General features: G+C 39.6%; 1 protein-coding gene across 4 annotated transcripts in view; it reads left to right on the top strand.

Annotated features, from left to right (window-relative positions):
• The first annotated feature begins 11,224 nt into the window (after window positions 1–11,224).
• AFTPH (aftiphilin) overlaps window positions 11,225–15,709 on the top strand; it is a 61,237-nt gene continuing 56,752 nt past the window's right edge. For 3 of the 4 annotated variants that reach the window (XM_031467139.2, XM_031467138.2, XM_031467136.2), the window contains exon 1: window positions 11,225–11,470. The gene's annotated coding sequence lies outside the window, so the exon portion shown is untranslated. The remainder of the gene's footprint in view (window positions 11,471–15,709) is intronic. The other variant, XM_031467141.2, reaches the window with a different exon arrangement.

Genomic DNA, 15,709 nt, shown 5'->3' with positions numbered 1-15,709 from the left:
TTTATTAAAATAAAAACAACATTATTATTTGTAGAACATATCCACCATTCTATGAGTGTGTGTGGTCTCAAATGTCTCTGGATGTGTATGGTTTGATCCCTCAAAGTTTGTTAAGTTAAACTTATACTAAGATGAAAGAGAGTAAAGTCAGTGATGATGGCTCTTTGCACCTTAGAGAGGTTGAATGTTATATCATCTAACCCCTGTTTGTCTTTTTATGTATTTATCCTATCTCACCAGTTAGCCCATGAGCCACTTGTCAGAAGTAGCTAAGTATTAGATTCCTTGGAATTCCCAGCAGCTAGAAGGATGCCCTTCACATAGTATAACCTCCTTGTTACTCAAAGTGTGCACCTCAAACCAGCACCATTGGCATCACCTGAATGCTTGTTAAAAATGCAGAATCATGGGTCCCACCTTGGACCAACTGGTTCAGGTTCTGCATTTTAACAAAACCTCCTGTGACGTTAAAGTTCGAGCAGTGCGGGTGGAAACAGAACGTTCCCTGGACCTTACCAGCAGGTGTGGCTAATTTTGATTGTATTAACCCCGGTAACTGATATTCCCTAATCCTTCCTTTATTTTGTTCTCAAGGACCTTAAACCTTAACTATTACTGTGCCATGTGATGTGTCACCCAGGGTGCTATGGGGCACAGAAATAGGGCATTCTCAGATGGGTGAGTTAGAACATCTTCCCAAAGTGGCCGATGTCTTAGCAAGTCTTAAAGGACTCATAGTCATTAGCCAAGTAGGCAGGGGAAGGGTGTTCTAGGCAGAGGAATCAAGTGAGAACATGTATGTGTGTTTGAAAATATTTAGGGAGCTCCAAGTAATTGAGTGCACATGAAGAAATAGTGCAACAGGAAGCTGAAGGCAGTTTATGAAAGAGCTTACTAAACAAGAGTTGTTTTTATCATTCAGGCAGGTTGGGAGAAACGAGCAAAGTATTTTGGTAATAAACAACACAATTACATTTGTACTATAGACAGGTCACTCTGGAAGTAGTTTTGAGGTTGAATATGGGGGACACTGGACTGGCAGAGAAAAAACAATGAGTGGCAAGGTGGCCAACATACCCAGAAGTGACCTGCAGACTGGAGTCAGCAAAGGCAGGCTTGAGAAATACTCTCCCTACTTGGATGAAAATTCAGAATCCACGTGACTGCAGATCTAGCTGCCGATCTGTGATAGAGCTGGCGAGAGTGAGCTTCAATAACACTTCTCCAGCTTGGGTGTTACAGAAGATGTTAATTTAGATTCTCTCAGCAGGTGCCTTGGTAAAATCAGTGCTCCCGTTGTTCAGGACAGACACATTTCTGGGGAAGGTAACACAGACTTAATACTGCTGATGCATTTGAGATGTATTTGCTCATTCATTCAATAAACATTTGAGCATCACATGGGCATTATACTGACAGAGGGATAGAAGCACTATGGTAAACTCATAAAAGCTCCCAGGGGACAGGAATTGCTAGTTCCTCAGTGCATGGATTTTACAGGTTCTCTCTCACACCTGAGTACAACCCAAGATTCAACCCTGTTTCACCTCACTCCAGGAACTGCTTTGAGAACAACAGGGAAGAAAGGGCCTTGGGACAGCTGGAAAACTGATCCACTTGAACTCATGCTCAGGAGTCCTGAGGCGGACCAGAGTGTTCAAAGGTATGTCATGACTTGTCTCTCTCAAATTCCAGGCAGCTGATGTAGCAGGAAGAGATGGGCCCTGTCTCCCAGTCGGTAAGGGATGCAACGCCGTGGAATAACCACAACATCAGCAACAGCCAACATTTGCTGACACTTTCATGTCCCACGTCTTGTGTTCAGTACTTTATTCACAGCATCTCAGCTAGACCTCAGACAGATCCATGAGGTAGACACTATTATTTTTTAACAATTGTTTTCTGGAGGTATAACAGATAGAAAAGTGCATAAAACATGCAAAAATCTTTACGTGTATGTGATACCAGGCTGCAGACTCCTAGAGGACAAGGAGCATCTGATTAACCTTTGTGCCTCCAGAGTTCCTGGGACGGCGCCTTGACATTCTAGTTAATGCCGTTAAGTGGTTAAATAATAAGCTAAGAGCCAAAAGAAAAGAGTCCCTTGTCTTAGCAGTTCTCAACGTTTGGTGTATCTCGCCATCACCTGTGGAACCTCAGATGACACAGCTGCCAGTGCCCTAGGCCTGGGGACCCTGATGTGGCGGGAGAATTTTGACCCAGTAGTTAAATTCTGGACCATACAAATATTTTCACTCACCTTTAACCCCGTGCTCTTCTCAAATGAGAACACGTTGGACACGACTTCACTAAATTATAAGGTCAGAAGCTTGTGTCTAAAATGACTTTTCTTATACGACTCTTGCTCTCAAATACTTAAAGTACTCTAGGGAATAGCACTAAATGGCTTTTTAAAACCTATACTTCCAACGTTTTTACATCAAAAAAGAATAAAAGTAATTATTGGGATAACAATCAAAATTTCTCTGGCAGTGCATAAAAGGGGAATAGTTACCAGGTTGAGATGGAATCTATTAAGATTATGGATATAAGTAATATCCAAAAAATTTACAGAGGTAGTTCATAAAAGCAATCCTCTAAAATTTGCTCTATTTTTTATTGTCAGTAGAACTTTATCAATGTTCTATTATAAGAATGCAAATGGTAAAAAAAAAAAAAGAGAGAGAGAGAGAGAAAACTTTGAAATGATGCCTATTTTATGTTCAGAGCTGTTTTAACATACTGAATTTCATGCCATCAGTTGCACTCATTGAATTACTTATTCATTCCAACAAATGTTAGATGAACACTACATTAGGCACTAGAGATACAGAGATACAAAATACAGGTTTTTCCTTTAAAGTCTTGAGTTTAATGGAGTAGACAGTTTCAGAAATAGGGAATTACAATGGCTATGAGAAGAGCAATATTATGGACATACATAAGGTACTATTGGGGCTTAGAAGAGGGGCAGTAAATTTGGGAGGGAGTACAGAGAAGATATCAGTGAAGGTTGCCAGTAAGAGTAATTCTTGAGCTTTGAATTTTATCTTAAGGATAAAAAGAGAAGCCAGCTAGTTTCAAAGGAGTATCTGTCAGAGTCCTTAGTCACAAGCAACAGAAATTAAAATTGGCTGATTAAAGAGAAAAGAAATTTATTAAAATGATAGTAGATAGCTCACAGAATTTTCCGAATGACTCAAGAACCAGGCTCAGAATCCATGCAGCCAGAAACATCTCCCAAAATCATACCAGAGATCTAGTCCAGTGAGGGTGCTACTGAAGCTGGAATTGTCAGGGCCACTGGCCCCAGATATTCAACAGCAACTAGCCCCTGCCGCTTCAGAAGTTCAGTCTTGCTGCAGCTGCTACCATCACTGTCAGAAAAAAATTCTCTGTGGTTCTCACTTCTGTGTGTCATTAGCTCCTAACTCAAATTCTGGGAAGAGGCATCTGGTCAGCAAAGCCGTGGCCACATGCTACACCAGGCTGCAAAGGAAGTTAGGAAAGCCAACATCTGCCTGCTTTCTCTACCCACTGTTGCATAGCAAACCACTCCAAATCTTAGTGACCCCAAGCATCAACAATCAATATTATATCTCAAGATTCTGTTGGTTGCCTGAGCTCAGCTGGACAGTTCTGCTCCAAATGGTATCTGCTGAGTCTAAAATCATCTGAAGACTCATATGCCTGGAATGTCTAAGATGGTCACTCACATGGCTGGCTGTTGGCTGGGAGCTCAGCCAGCTAACTAATAATAACATTTTAATAAACTTATTTTCTATTTAATTAGCCAATTAGATTGACTGAGCATTACTCGGTTAAGGAAAAAACAAGACTGAAGGAGAGATGGATCTGTAGCAGGTCAGTTCTCTTCCATGGGCCTCATCGCATAGCCTGGGCTTCCCCACAGCATGGGGCTGCATTTCATATGGTGTCTCTCTCTTCCAAGAGGGAGCATTCCAAGCAGGAAAGTCAGATACTTCAGATCTCTTAATGTTCAGCCTGAAAAGTTACACAGCACCACCTCCACCCCTTCTGTAGGTAAAATCAAGCCACAGGCTAGCACTCAAGAAAAAGGAAGATGAACTCCTTCTCAAAATCAAAGAGTTGTGAAACAAAACCAAAACAAACAAACACACAAAAACAAAACAAAAAAACAAAACAAACAAACAAAAAAACCAAAACCCTGCAGCTGTCTTTAAGTTCCCACACTGGCACTCTTATCTCTTACACTTGGCAGAAGTCTTTGCCTCCCACCTAGTCTCATAAGTTAGAGATTTTCCTAAATGTATGAAAAGGGGTTCAGATGCTGAGCCCTAATAAAGAAGACAATTGTCCACTGTAAGAAGCAGGAAGAAGGGCATTCCACGCAGAGGGAACAGTATTGGGAAGTCACGGAGAGGGCTTCAGTTGATCCTGCCACTTAAATAGTGTACTACTCGTGATAACATAATTCCTCCTCTTGTCTTTGCATCACTGCATTAGAACAGCTCTCTGTTGAGCAGAGCTGTAATTCTACTGTATTTGTGCATATTAGAAGGTTTAAACTAATTACAATTGATTTGGAAGCTGCAGTCCTTGCTTTTTTCTCCTTTCTACATCTTTAAAACCCTTTACAAGCTCACTATTTACAAAATCTGCTCTAGAATCAGAAATGTGTATTAGACAATGATTGCCTAAGGGGTACAGTAATTTGGAAATAAGTGTAAAGGAAATCCAAACTTCATCTGTATACTCAGCTATTTTTAAAGTATAAAAACATTATAAAATAGAAGTAGAAAGAGCAGTACAATAAACACCAAGCTATCTACCACCTTGATTCCATAATTGCTAGCGTTTGCCATAGTTGCTTTATCTCTATGTACATGGGGGTTTTTTATTTTAAAATAAATTATGTACGTCATGACATTTTAGGCACCTCCAAAAAGTAAGGACATTCTTCTACATATCCATAATTTCATTATTATAGCTTTTAAAAAGTTCATAATGATTCCTCAAGAGGATTTAATGCCAGTCCATATTCAGATTTCCTCAGTTATCCCCAAAATGTCTTTTATAACTTGTTTGTTCAAACAAGGATCCTTATCAAGAGTCACGCATGGCATTTGGTTGTTATTTCTCTTAAGTCCCTTTTAATCTAAAAGAGCCCTTTTGAAGAGACCGAGTTATTTGTTTTGTAGAATAATCTGGGCACTAGACTGATATGATTGTTTCTTTGTGGTCCTGTTCAACTTGTTCCTCCAGTATTTCCTCTAAACTGGAAGGTAGATTTAAAGGCTTATTTAGGTTCGGGGTAAATATATTTGGCAAGAATACTGTGTACTCCTGTGATACGTGTACTTCATCTGTGATCTGTGCACTTCATGCTGAATCACATCAAGAGGCTCATTGTGGCCATTTGTCTTTGTCATTTAGTTTGGGGAGGGGAGAGCAAAAGTAATGTACACCAGGTTGGATGAGGCAAAATAGTCTAAGACAGGGTCACAGCAGGACTAAAGGTGTGGAGAGAAGTCATAACCAGCCCATAGGGATGTTGTCTGCTTCGGAGCCCTAAGCTTCAAGCTGATTTGCTCACATAAAAGGAGAGAGATTCATCTTGATGCTATTAATGAAGGGAGACAAAGATCCCAGCTGGGGTCTGAAGACAAGTCCTCCTCTCTAGGTCAGAGAAGAGGAAGGTCCCAGCATAGTCCCTGAGTAAGTCTCTGTTGCCCTGTTCTGCGAGAAGTCTGGCCTGATTTTCTAACAAGGAAAGCAGTACAGAAAGATTCACTTCATGGAATCTACAGAGTGGTAAGAATTTCAAGTCTGGTGTACTTAAATGGGCCCAGAAATCAGAGCACCAGAATTATTGTCTCTGTCAGCTCTAACATACCAGTAAGAAGCCCAAAATGGCAGTAAGGAATCCTCTGGCAAGCTGGTGCAGAAAATTGGCTCCTGGAGTACTTTTAAGTTTTTAGGTACGGTAACAGACACTTGAGGGCCCCAGTGTTAGCAGCCCCAGTGGACAGAATTAGCCAAAGCAGTACAGTAGCAACTGACAGCGTCAGGGTGGTCTGGAAAATGATTTATGTTATTTTTTTGTACTAGGTCTTCAAAATTCTGTGTGTATTTCATACTATAGCACATCTCAATACAGACTACACACATTCCAAGTGCTCATCAGCTACATGTGGCCAGTGGCTACCAGATTGGATAATGCAGATCTAGTTATTTTTAAGTAGCACATTTGATTAGCCAGTGACTTCTGTGATGGTTGTTTCAGTATGTCTGTAAATGAAAAATACTGCAAACCATATTAGTAAACAAAGAATGCTGAAGCCATCAAGTCATCAGCAGCTGCCCGCACTCCCCACAGTGAGCTCTGTGTGTGGACAAGCCTGCAGCCCAGCCTTGCAGCCACCCTGAGGGGATTCAGAACAAGAAAGGGCTGCTCACTGGCCCTAGATAGCTAGATGCTTGTCAAAGGATGACTTCAATGAGCTCAAATGTTTGCTCCCTCCCATACATAGAAAAGCGCTAAATTCTTTAACTTGAGATATCTGGTTTTCTTCAACAGTAATCTTTAATGTTCCGACTACCTGGTCTTTATTGTAAAACTCCTATATATCCTGGCTCCTCCCCTACCTCTTTGGAGCAGTCCCTCAGATCAATCTGGGAGGCTGTCATCCTGGGCTCGAAGGGGTTGTGTCCTCAAAAATGTCCATCGAATAAAACATAACTCTCAACTTGTAGGCTATGTATTTTTATTTCAGTCAACATGTTGACTAAAATGCCAAGTAAAGAGGAGTCAAGTTTAGGCATTAGCCCTACTTCCCCCACGTCTAGGAAATGTCTTTGGGGTCCTTAATTTAAATGTTAAATTGTCACTTAACTTCTTAGGACATTATTAATCTTACCTGTAAAATTAGAGGGGGAGATGGGGAGGAGACTGCTTTCAGACTAGGTGATTTCCCAAGTTGCTGAAATTTTTTCAGCAGATTTTTCAATGGCTGAAATTCTATATACATAATACTTTAGATTGTAGTGAAGTTGTGTTCCATTTATTAACTACGTTCATTGTGAGAAGGAAAAAAAACTCTATTAGAAAATAATTGAAACATTAAAAAAAAAGAAACTAATCAAAACATTAAGAAAATGGGGACAGTGTATTAAATGACGAAATGAGGCAAATTGTTTTTACTATGAGGAAACTGAGGGACTATAGCAATACTCTTCTATAAAGTGAGAAGGCCAAATGGTGCAGGAGGAAAGAATTGTGAATCAGGAAATTACACTTCCAGTCTTAATTCCATCTCCACCTTTTCAATCTTGTACAAATCCCAAAATCTGTGATCACATCTTCTGTAAAATGGCATGAATTGGCTCTATGGGGGTCTATCTGAGAATCAGAAGAAATAATATATTTAAAAGCACTTTGAAAATCTGTGCAAGTTTAAGGTATTAGCATTAGCATAATACAACAGGAACCATCTCTAGAATGCTGTTCACAATTCATGGTTTTAAACTAACTGGTCTGGAAAAGTTACTTTTTAACCATGAAAAAAATGAAGGCAGAATATGTCAGAGAATTATATAACAAACACCCTCGTTCCCTCTACCTGGAATTCAGTGTAAATGATTTGATCAAAACATCAAGTTTTACGCCTTAAATATATACAATTTTTATTTGTCAATTATATCTCTATATAGAAAACAAAGAAAAGACGTAATGGTTTTTCACATTTTTTTCAGATTTTTTAAAAGATATAAAACATTGCAATTACATATAAAATCCTCTGTAGTGTTTTCTGACCCATTCCATACTAGCTTGTAATAAATGATTTGTGTATCATTCCAATCCATATTTTTATACTTTGTTATTAAAATGTACATCCATAAATAGTAAAATATTGGTTTATTTTTAAAACTCATATTGTAAAATAGTATTATGTTATACTCATTTTGAAACTTCATTCACTTTTGTTTTTATAATCTAACCATATTGATAGTTAATAGTTTTAGTTTATTTAAGTGCTGAATTGTATCCTATCTATGAATATATCACAATTTATCCACTAAAAAGTATTATTTAGACAGAAAGTGTTTACTAGGTTATAAAATAAAATCATAGGAAATGTTTAGATGTGGGAAGGACCTTGGAGATCATCTGGTGCAGGGTTTCTTAAGCTGCAACATAGAAACTCTTCCATGAATGAGAGTTAGGAAGTCTAAGAAATTTGAGCAACCATGGGATGAGCATTTTCTGCAGAAAGGACCAAAGCTTTGATTGTGTTCTCAAAGAGATAAATATGCTAAGTAGTTATTTGTCCTAAGAGAGTTGAGAATCTGTGGTCTAGTTTTACTCTCACTTAACTGAATGAAAAGAAGACTGAGCTCTAGAGAGATTAAGAAATTTACTCAAATCATAGTGATAATAAAGCCTATTCAGAGACCTTTTCCAAAATACCACCTGGGTGGGGTTTTCTGCTTGCTTGTTTGTTGATTTCTTAAACCATGTATCAGTTAAGTTCCTTTCAACTTTTAGTCTAGAAAGCACAATTCAATCTTTTTTTTCTTTTAATTATTATCCACTGCTGGTGAGGAGGTCGTAAAATTGGTATGCTCCTATATTCCTGGAAGCATAACTGGTTTATATAGACTTTTGGAAAAATAATATGAGATGATGAAGTGCCAATAAAACGTTCATAGCTCAGTCATTTTTACACTGAGAAAAAAATTCCTAAAAGTGGGGAAAGTCACAAGCACAAAATGTTCAATACAGTATCATTTGTAATAATGGGAAATACCCACTAGTAGGATAATGGATAAATCACAGTACATCCACTCCATTGAAGTACAGAGGCAATTAAAATTAAGGTTTTATAAAAAAATGTTAAGCAATAGAAGGAAATGCTTACAACATAATATTAAGTGAAAAAAGGGATACAAAATCAGCTTACATTATAATTTTGTAAAAAATCTGCACAGGAGAAAAAACTAGAAGTAAATACAACAAGTAACTGGTCATTTAATTTTTCTTTCCTTGATGTAAAATCTTAAGTAATGTAGTTTTGGGTTTTTTTTTTTAAGTAATTAAAAACAATACCATCATTGGATCCAAGTGCAAAGAATTTTAGTAAGTATATTTCCCACAGATTCATCATCTTAAAAACATTCAGAGATACTTTCCCTTTGTAATACAATTTCATAACCATTGGAATGCTGTCTTCAGAATTATGTGTAAGATTACCAATTACAAGTTCGTTGCTCATTAGTCAGCTGGCCAAATACCTACTCAATTTCTATATACAAAGATGAAGACTGATTTTTGAATCGTCCTTAAGTGAATAGAATTGGCTTCTGCAGTCACCTGACAAAAATTATCATTTTGTAATCATGTTATTTATGAAATCAGGAAGATTTTTTTTTGAAAGCATGGTTTTCTTTTGAATATTGTGATGTTTAAATCTGTTATTTCAGTTTAAACATTTTCTCAGTGTAGGGTCTGCTTTAGGATTTTGTCATAGGTTTTTATCTGATATTTCTGTTTAGTTGACTTATCAAATTAAAACAACTATGTGTCCACCTAAAATAAATTAATTTCGGGCGGGGGGGTAGGTTATAGTTCAGTGGTAGAGCACGTGCTTAGCATGTATGAGGTGCTGTGTTCAATCCCCAGTACCCCCATTATAATAAATAAACCTAACTACCTCCCTCCAAAAACAACAAAAAAATTCTTTAAAAAATTAATTAATGAATAAATAAATTCATTTCCATTTTCTACACACACACATTTTTTTTCTTTCCTTCCTGGTCAATAAACGTTTAGAGTGACTTACGTATTTTTAAGCCTGCACGCCAGCCAAACCAGCAGGGGGCGAAATACAATAGGAATAAATTTGACAAGCCATATAGATTTTTTCTTGCTTTAGTGACTGAGCAATAATAAAAAATCCAGCACCACCACAAAGCAATTGGTACTCCAATTGAAAGTGATGCAGTCTCCGTATATCTTACAGCGATTAAGTTGTAAAGAGACAAATGCGGGTCTGTTTTAGCTCTCCAAGTTAATTTGTCTAGAACATTGCAGAGGCGGGATAAACCGTTATGAACTGCTTTTGTCCTTATCTTTCCCCTGATTTGTATAATTCCTCCACTCAAAGGGGTGGACACTTCTCTGTGGCTGAGAGGGTGTTTTCCATCCCTGTTTCTTTGCATAGCTGCTGAGCTTTACTGTTCTGGAACTATTTTAAATTATTCAAATTGCTAGCACAGCTTTGGCAAAAGTAAGCAGAATGAGCACCCACAGGGTTCATGATTGCAGGACAGGATCCCGGGATCATCATACAACAATAATCCTTACAGCTTTGTAGTCTGGTTTTTACAGTGGCCGGTGTTCTAACAGATAGTCATGATAAAGGAGGGGGAAAGGTTATAAAAATATAAACGACCTAGACTGATGAGAAAAAAAATATGTTATGACCTCTGTTAGAGAAATGCGGAAGTCGATTTGATTTCTTTAGTTTCATCGAATCGTTTCCCACAGCATTTCTGAAAAACGAACACCGTCTCGATCCGTTAGCAAAATCCCCCCATATTTTTGTTGCTGGTGGTGGTCGTCTCGAAGACGATTTGTCAGTTCGGCGGCTGCTTTCACTCCTTGCGTTCTCATCTTAAGTTTGATTTATCTCTTCTTTGTTATATATCGGCTGACTCTCTGTCAGCTTAAATTAAAAGAAGAAGGGATTTAACCTGTGAAAGAAAACGTTTTTCGGAGCGAAAGGGCAAGCTGATAAGTGCTCTCCAGTAGGTTTCTGATGGAGAAGATACGGTTCCGTATTTCAAAACCTTTGCAATTTTATTTGCAGAGCAAGAGACTTAACTCGGTCCTGAGCAGAACGTAAAAGTTAGCCGCTGAGGAGCACCTGTCTCTCGCTGGGAGCGCTGCCTCAGGGGCGGCGGAGGGCGGGAGGACGTATTCCCCACAAAACTCGCTGGGAAGTCAAGGAAAAGGGCAGTTTGCCCGCATCCAAAATGGCGGCCGGAGCTTTGCGCAATGGCGCCTGCGCAAGGATAAGCGTTCTGTGACACTGATTCCCCTCGAGTGTCCTCCCCCACCCCCCCCCAGCGCTCACCAGCGCATGGCCCCGACCTAGCCACCTGCGCCCGGAAGTGACGTGTTGGAGGCAGCGGTTCTCCCGCTGCATGATGGGAGAGTGTGTGGAGTGGGCGGGGGGTCTCCGCGGAGGAGGAGGTGGAGGAGGCGGCGGCGGCGGAAGAGGGCGGAGGGTAATGGGATGGGGGTCTCGCGGCAGCGCTGAAACTCCGGGTGGGCGTCCATGGCGCTGCCTCGCTGACAGGGCTGTGAGCAGCCTGCCTTCCGCTTTCACCACCTCCGTGTCGGACTAGCCGGTCCTTCCCCGGGGAGCCAGTTCCTCCCCGGGCCCCTGAGCCATGCCCATCGCGGCCGCCCCGGACGAACCAGGTAAGCGCCACCGCTCCGCTCCCAAGCCGTGCGGGGCAAATAGAATGGGGGATCCGGCCCGGCCCGCCGGCCAGACCCTCGCCCGGGCCAGAGGCACCTGCCTGCCGCGGAGCCGGGGGCTGCGGAGACGGTGCCGGCTCCGCGGGCCTGCGGGCTCCGGGCTTGGGCTCCGTCCGCGTCCGCGGCGGGTGCGCGGACGCCGGCGGCGGCGCCCGAAGCGCACTGCCCCCTCCCAGCCGTCCCGGGCACCGGCCAGGGAAGTGAGAGCTAGTCCCACCTCCACGGACTCCGCCGCCTCGCCCTGACCCTCTGCTTCCACCTGCCCACAGCTCCGCGCCGGCCCCTCCCTCCCGGGAGCTTGCTGAGAAGTTTGGGGCTTTGCTCCAGCTTCCTCCTTCCTCCCCCCCTTCCTCGTGACAGGTGTAAACACTGCCTGCTTCTCCCAGGCCCGAGGCCGGCTGTGACCAGGGTGTGCTGCTTCCTAGGGTTTCTGAAACAAACTGGTTTTGAATCCTCCAACAGGCAGAGGAGACGACCCCGAAGCTCGTGCATCCCTTCCTGAGAAGGACCTTTTCTGTCCCCTTCTTGTACGCCTCAAAAAGTCATCCGCGTCCCTTCCCCAGACTGCGTTAGAAAAGTTGGCCATTATTCTTTAAGTGCCCAGTTTGGCAGGTGTTACGTCTCTTGCTTAGGCAGGGAACAGAGTATAGGGTGAACGGTGCTAGGATCCTTTCACCATTAGGAAAATACTGAGAATGACCAGGTTTTTCTCTTGTTGGTTAATGCAAATTACAGCTTGGTTTCCCAATGAATCTTCTATTGGGGCCGAAGGAAGGACTAACCCATATTGTAAATATCTTACTGGAGGCAGGGGAGGTGGGCAAAGAAACAAAAGCAGTGGTTCCGTTTCAAAGTTCTCACTTTAGGAGAAGAAAAGTAAAACTTTACTCTGAACTTTAATCTTCCCTTTCACCAGCCACGTTCCCGTTTTTTTGTAGGATAGAATGGGTAGACAGTTTAATCCTTGATGTTACATTTAATTGTTGCTTTCGGTTAACCTTTTAGACATAAATATACGCTTAACTCTAAGGGAAACAACTGTTTCAGCGCTATTGTGTTGATATAATCTACACAGTTTATCTACATTTTATATACTTTGCCGACTTAAATGTTGGCTTTTGTAGTAGTCATTTTTAACTCTTTGCAGAAGTAGATGTATCAGATTTTGTTCATAAATTAAAACTGGCTTAAAAAGAAGATTCTGGTAAAACATCTAGCCCAGTAAATGGCACCTATTAAATGCTCATTAGATGTATCATTAGATATATTGATCTTCGAAGCAGAAGTACATTTTATAGATATCTATAAAAAACATATTTTGGTAAAAAGCATAGATAAATATTTTTAAAGCTCTTGAAAGAAATTCACTCGAAATTCACATAATATGTAGGACATTTAAGTTTTGATGTTTTCTGATCTTTTGACCTAGAGATTATAAAAAAAAATTCTTTATCAAAACAAAGAAAATGTGTCCTCAGTTGCATTGATAAATTTGGCAGAATCCAGTTGTCTATGAAAATCTTGTAATCTCAGTGAATCCCATCTTAAAACATCATTTTAAATTTTATTTTTTTCAGCTTACAGTTAGTTAAAAAACTTGTTCAGAAAAGTAGTGAAATTTATCAAATAATGTTTTATTTTGTGTGAAATCTAAAGTTCCTCTACTAACAGTCTAAGAAGTCTTTGCATAGCATCTCATTACCCCTTCTCTCCCACGCCTACCCCCAAAACCTCATAAAAGGAGGACATTAAGTATTTAGGTATTTTTAAACAGTCATAAATTATTTAAATCAAATGTTTGTATTCTAATGTTGCCTACAATTTGTAAGTTAAAAATGTCTTTTTCTCTCTACGCTTAGCACTTTCAATTCCTCTTTTTAGGCTAGTGAACCTTTCCAGCCTGAAATTTATAAATATTTCTAGTTTTTACACAATTTTGAAAATATCTGGCATTATATGGATTATATATAAATATCCTTTTGATAACTAATCTTTTCTCAATCAATATATACACATGTATACATACACATAACACAGTCACAGGTTCCTTTGCAACTTTGTATGATAATTGCTGACACTGATACATACTACTTCCTATGAGCGAGATACTTTCCTGAGTGATTTTTATGCAGTATATTGATTCATTATTTAATCCTCACAACCATCCTCTAAACTTGGAGGTGGTGTCATTCCCATTTGTCAAAAAGGAAACTGAGGCACAGAGATATTAATGTAACTTGCCTGAGGTCAGACAGCTGGTGACAGAGCCAGGCTATAATAATTTTATTTATCATGTTTATATATTTTTATATAGTCTTTAAAACATGCCAGACTATACACTATCTTTTATGGGAATTATGTAATATGTAGCAAAAGTATGACAACATCATTGGAATGATAAACTTCAAATCAGAGTAAAAGTTACCTTTGGAGAGCTGGAGAGGAATAAAGGATCTAAGAATTGCCCATGGTTTTTTTTAAAGACTTTACTGTCTTTAAAATAAATCTGAAGCAGATTTAGTAAATAAATAAAGTTGAGGTTTAACACAGCCAGGTGATATGTAGTTGATCATTCATTAAATTTTTTCCTTAAATTATATGCATAATAAAATACAAAGTTCAGTTTTTTTTATTTAAAAACCAAGTATCACTCTTTTTCAGCAGTGTATGTTTAAAAAGAGGACAATAAGGAGATAGTGTTATTCTCTGTTGATTTTGTTTTAAAATACAAGGAACTCTAATTTGAAAATACTTGAATTAAGAATTGCTGCCCTCCAGAGTTTCCTCCGCAGTAACTTCCCTTGCCTGGGCTCTCCTCTAATTACTGCCAACCATCTCGACAGTCCTGCACCAGACTCCTAGTTTCTGTTTCTGGCCTTAGCCTAGGGTAGGGCTCATAGGTCTGGATTTTACTTATTTCCTGGCAAAGGGAAAAGATCAGAAACTATACATGAGGAGGAAGCAGGAAAGTCAGGAGTTTAGGGGAGCTGAAAAAAGAAGGAAAATAGGAGATTTAAGACTCCATCCTATCGTTCCTCAGTCACCACCACCCCTATTCCAAACAACTGACCTAAGTAAACCTTACAGAGATAAATAGTTGATCAATTAAAGGTTGTCTGTATGTTCAAAGCTTAATTTACAAGCACTATTTTGGTGAGTAGTTCCCAGAGGAAAATTAAGTAGTAAATTAGAATAAATTCACTGCATAGTCTATTTATGTAAATGTTTACATTATGCCATGAACATTTTAACTAAATATCTACCTCGTGATATTCTCTTCCTTTCATTTGTACAGCACTCATTGTATGTCTGGTTGTGTTCTAGGTGCTTGGGACATTGAAATGAACAAATTTTTTTAACTAGCCCTCAAAGAGCTTCAGTTTCTTGGCATTTGTATATGTGTGTGTGCGCATTCATGTTTGTCTATGTGTGTGGGAATAGACACAGAAAATATAGAGATGGCAGGTGATATTCAGTATCATGGAGAAAAATAGGATTGGGGGCTAGGAGAGTACAGACTTTTTGACTTTGAGCCAGGAGTGGGAAGTTGTTGGAGCTTTCTGTTTTATATAGTGTGGTGTCAGAGAAGGCTTAAGACCTGAAGGAGGTGAAGAAAATAAGGGGAAGAGTGGTAGAAGCAGAAGTATGCCTGGAATATTCAAAGAATTGCAAGCGGAAGAGTAGTATCTGTGATCAGAGAGTTAGAGGGTGAGAGGGCAGTATTGTAGGGCTTTGTAGAAATTCTAATGACTTTGACTTTACTGTGTGAGAAGGGAAGCCCTTGCAGGGATTTTGAGTAGAGCTATGACATCATCTGTCTTTTAAAGGGATCTGTCAGGTTGCTGTACAGAAAATAGACTATAGGAGCATAAGAGTGGAAGCAACAAGATATTGTTAGGAGTTGGTGACAGTGATACAGCCAAATGATCATTTCATAATGTATACAATTGTCAAATCAGTGTGTAATACACCTGAGACTAACAATATTGTACATCAAGAATATTTCAAAAATAAAAATAAATAAATAATACTGCAAAAATTAAAAATAATTAGATGATAGTAGTGGTTTGAATCAAGATGGCAGCAATAGAGATGATGAGAAGTGGTCGGACAGTTGAGACCTCTAATAATTTCCCCACTGCTAAACTCAGAAAACTTAGACATACAACAAACTATTAT

Source organism: Camelus dromedarius, chromosome 15, assembly GCF_036321535.1.
Source record: "Camelus dromedarius isolate mCamDro1 chromosome 15, mCamDro1.pat, whole genome shotgun sequence".
Taxonomy (NCBI): domain Eukaryota; kingdom Metazoa; phylum Chordata; class Mammalia; order Artiodactyla; family Camelidae; genus Camelus; species Camelus dromedarius.
This window is presented reverse-complemented; position numbering and strand designations above follow the sequence as displayed.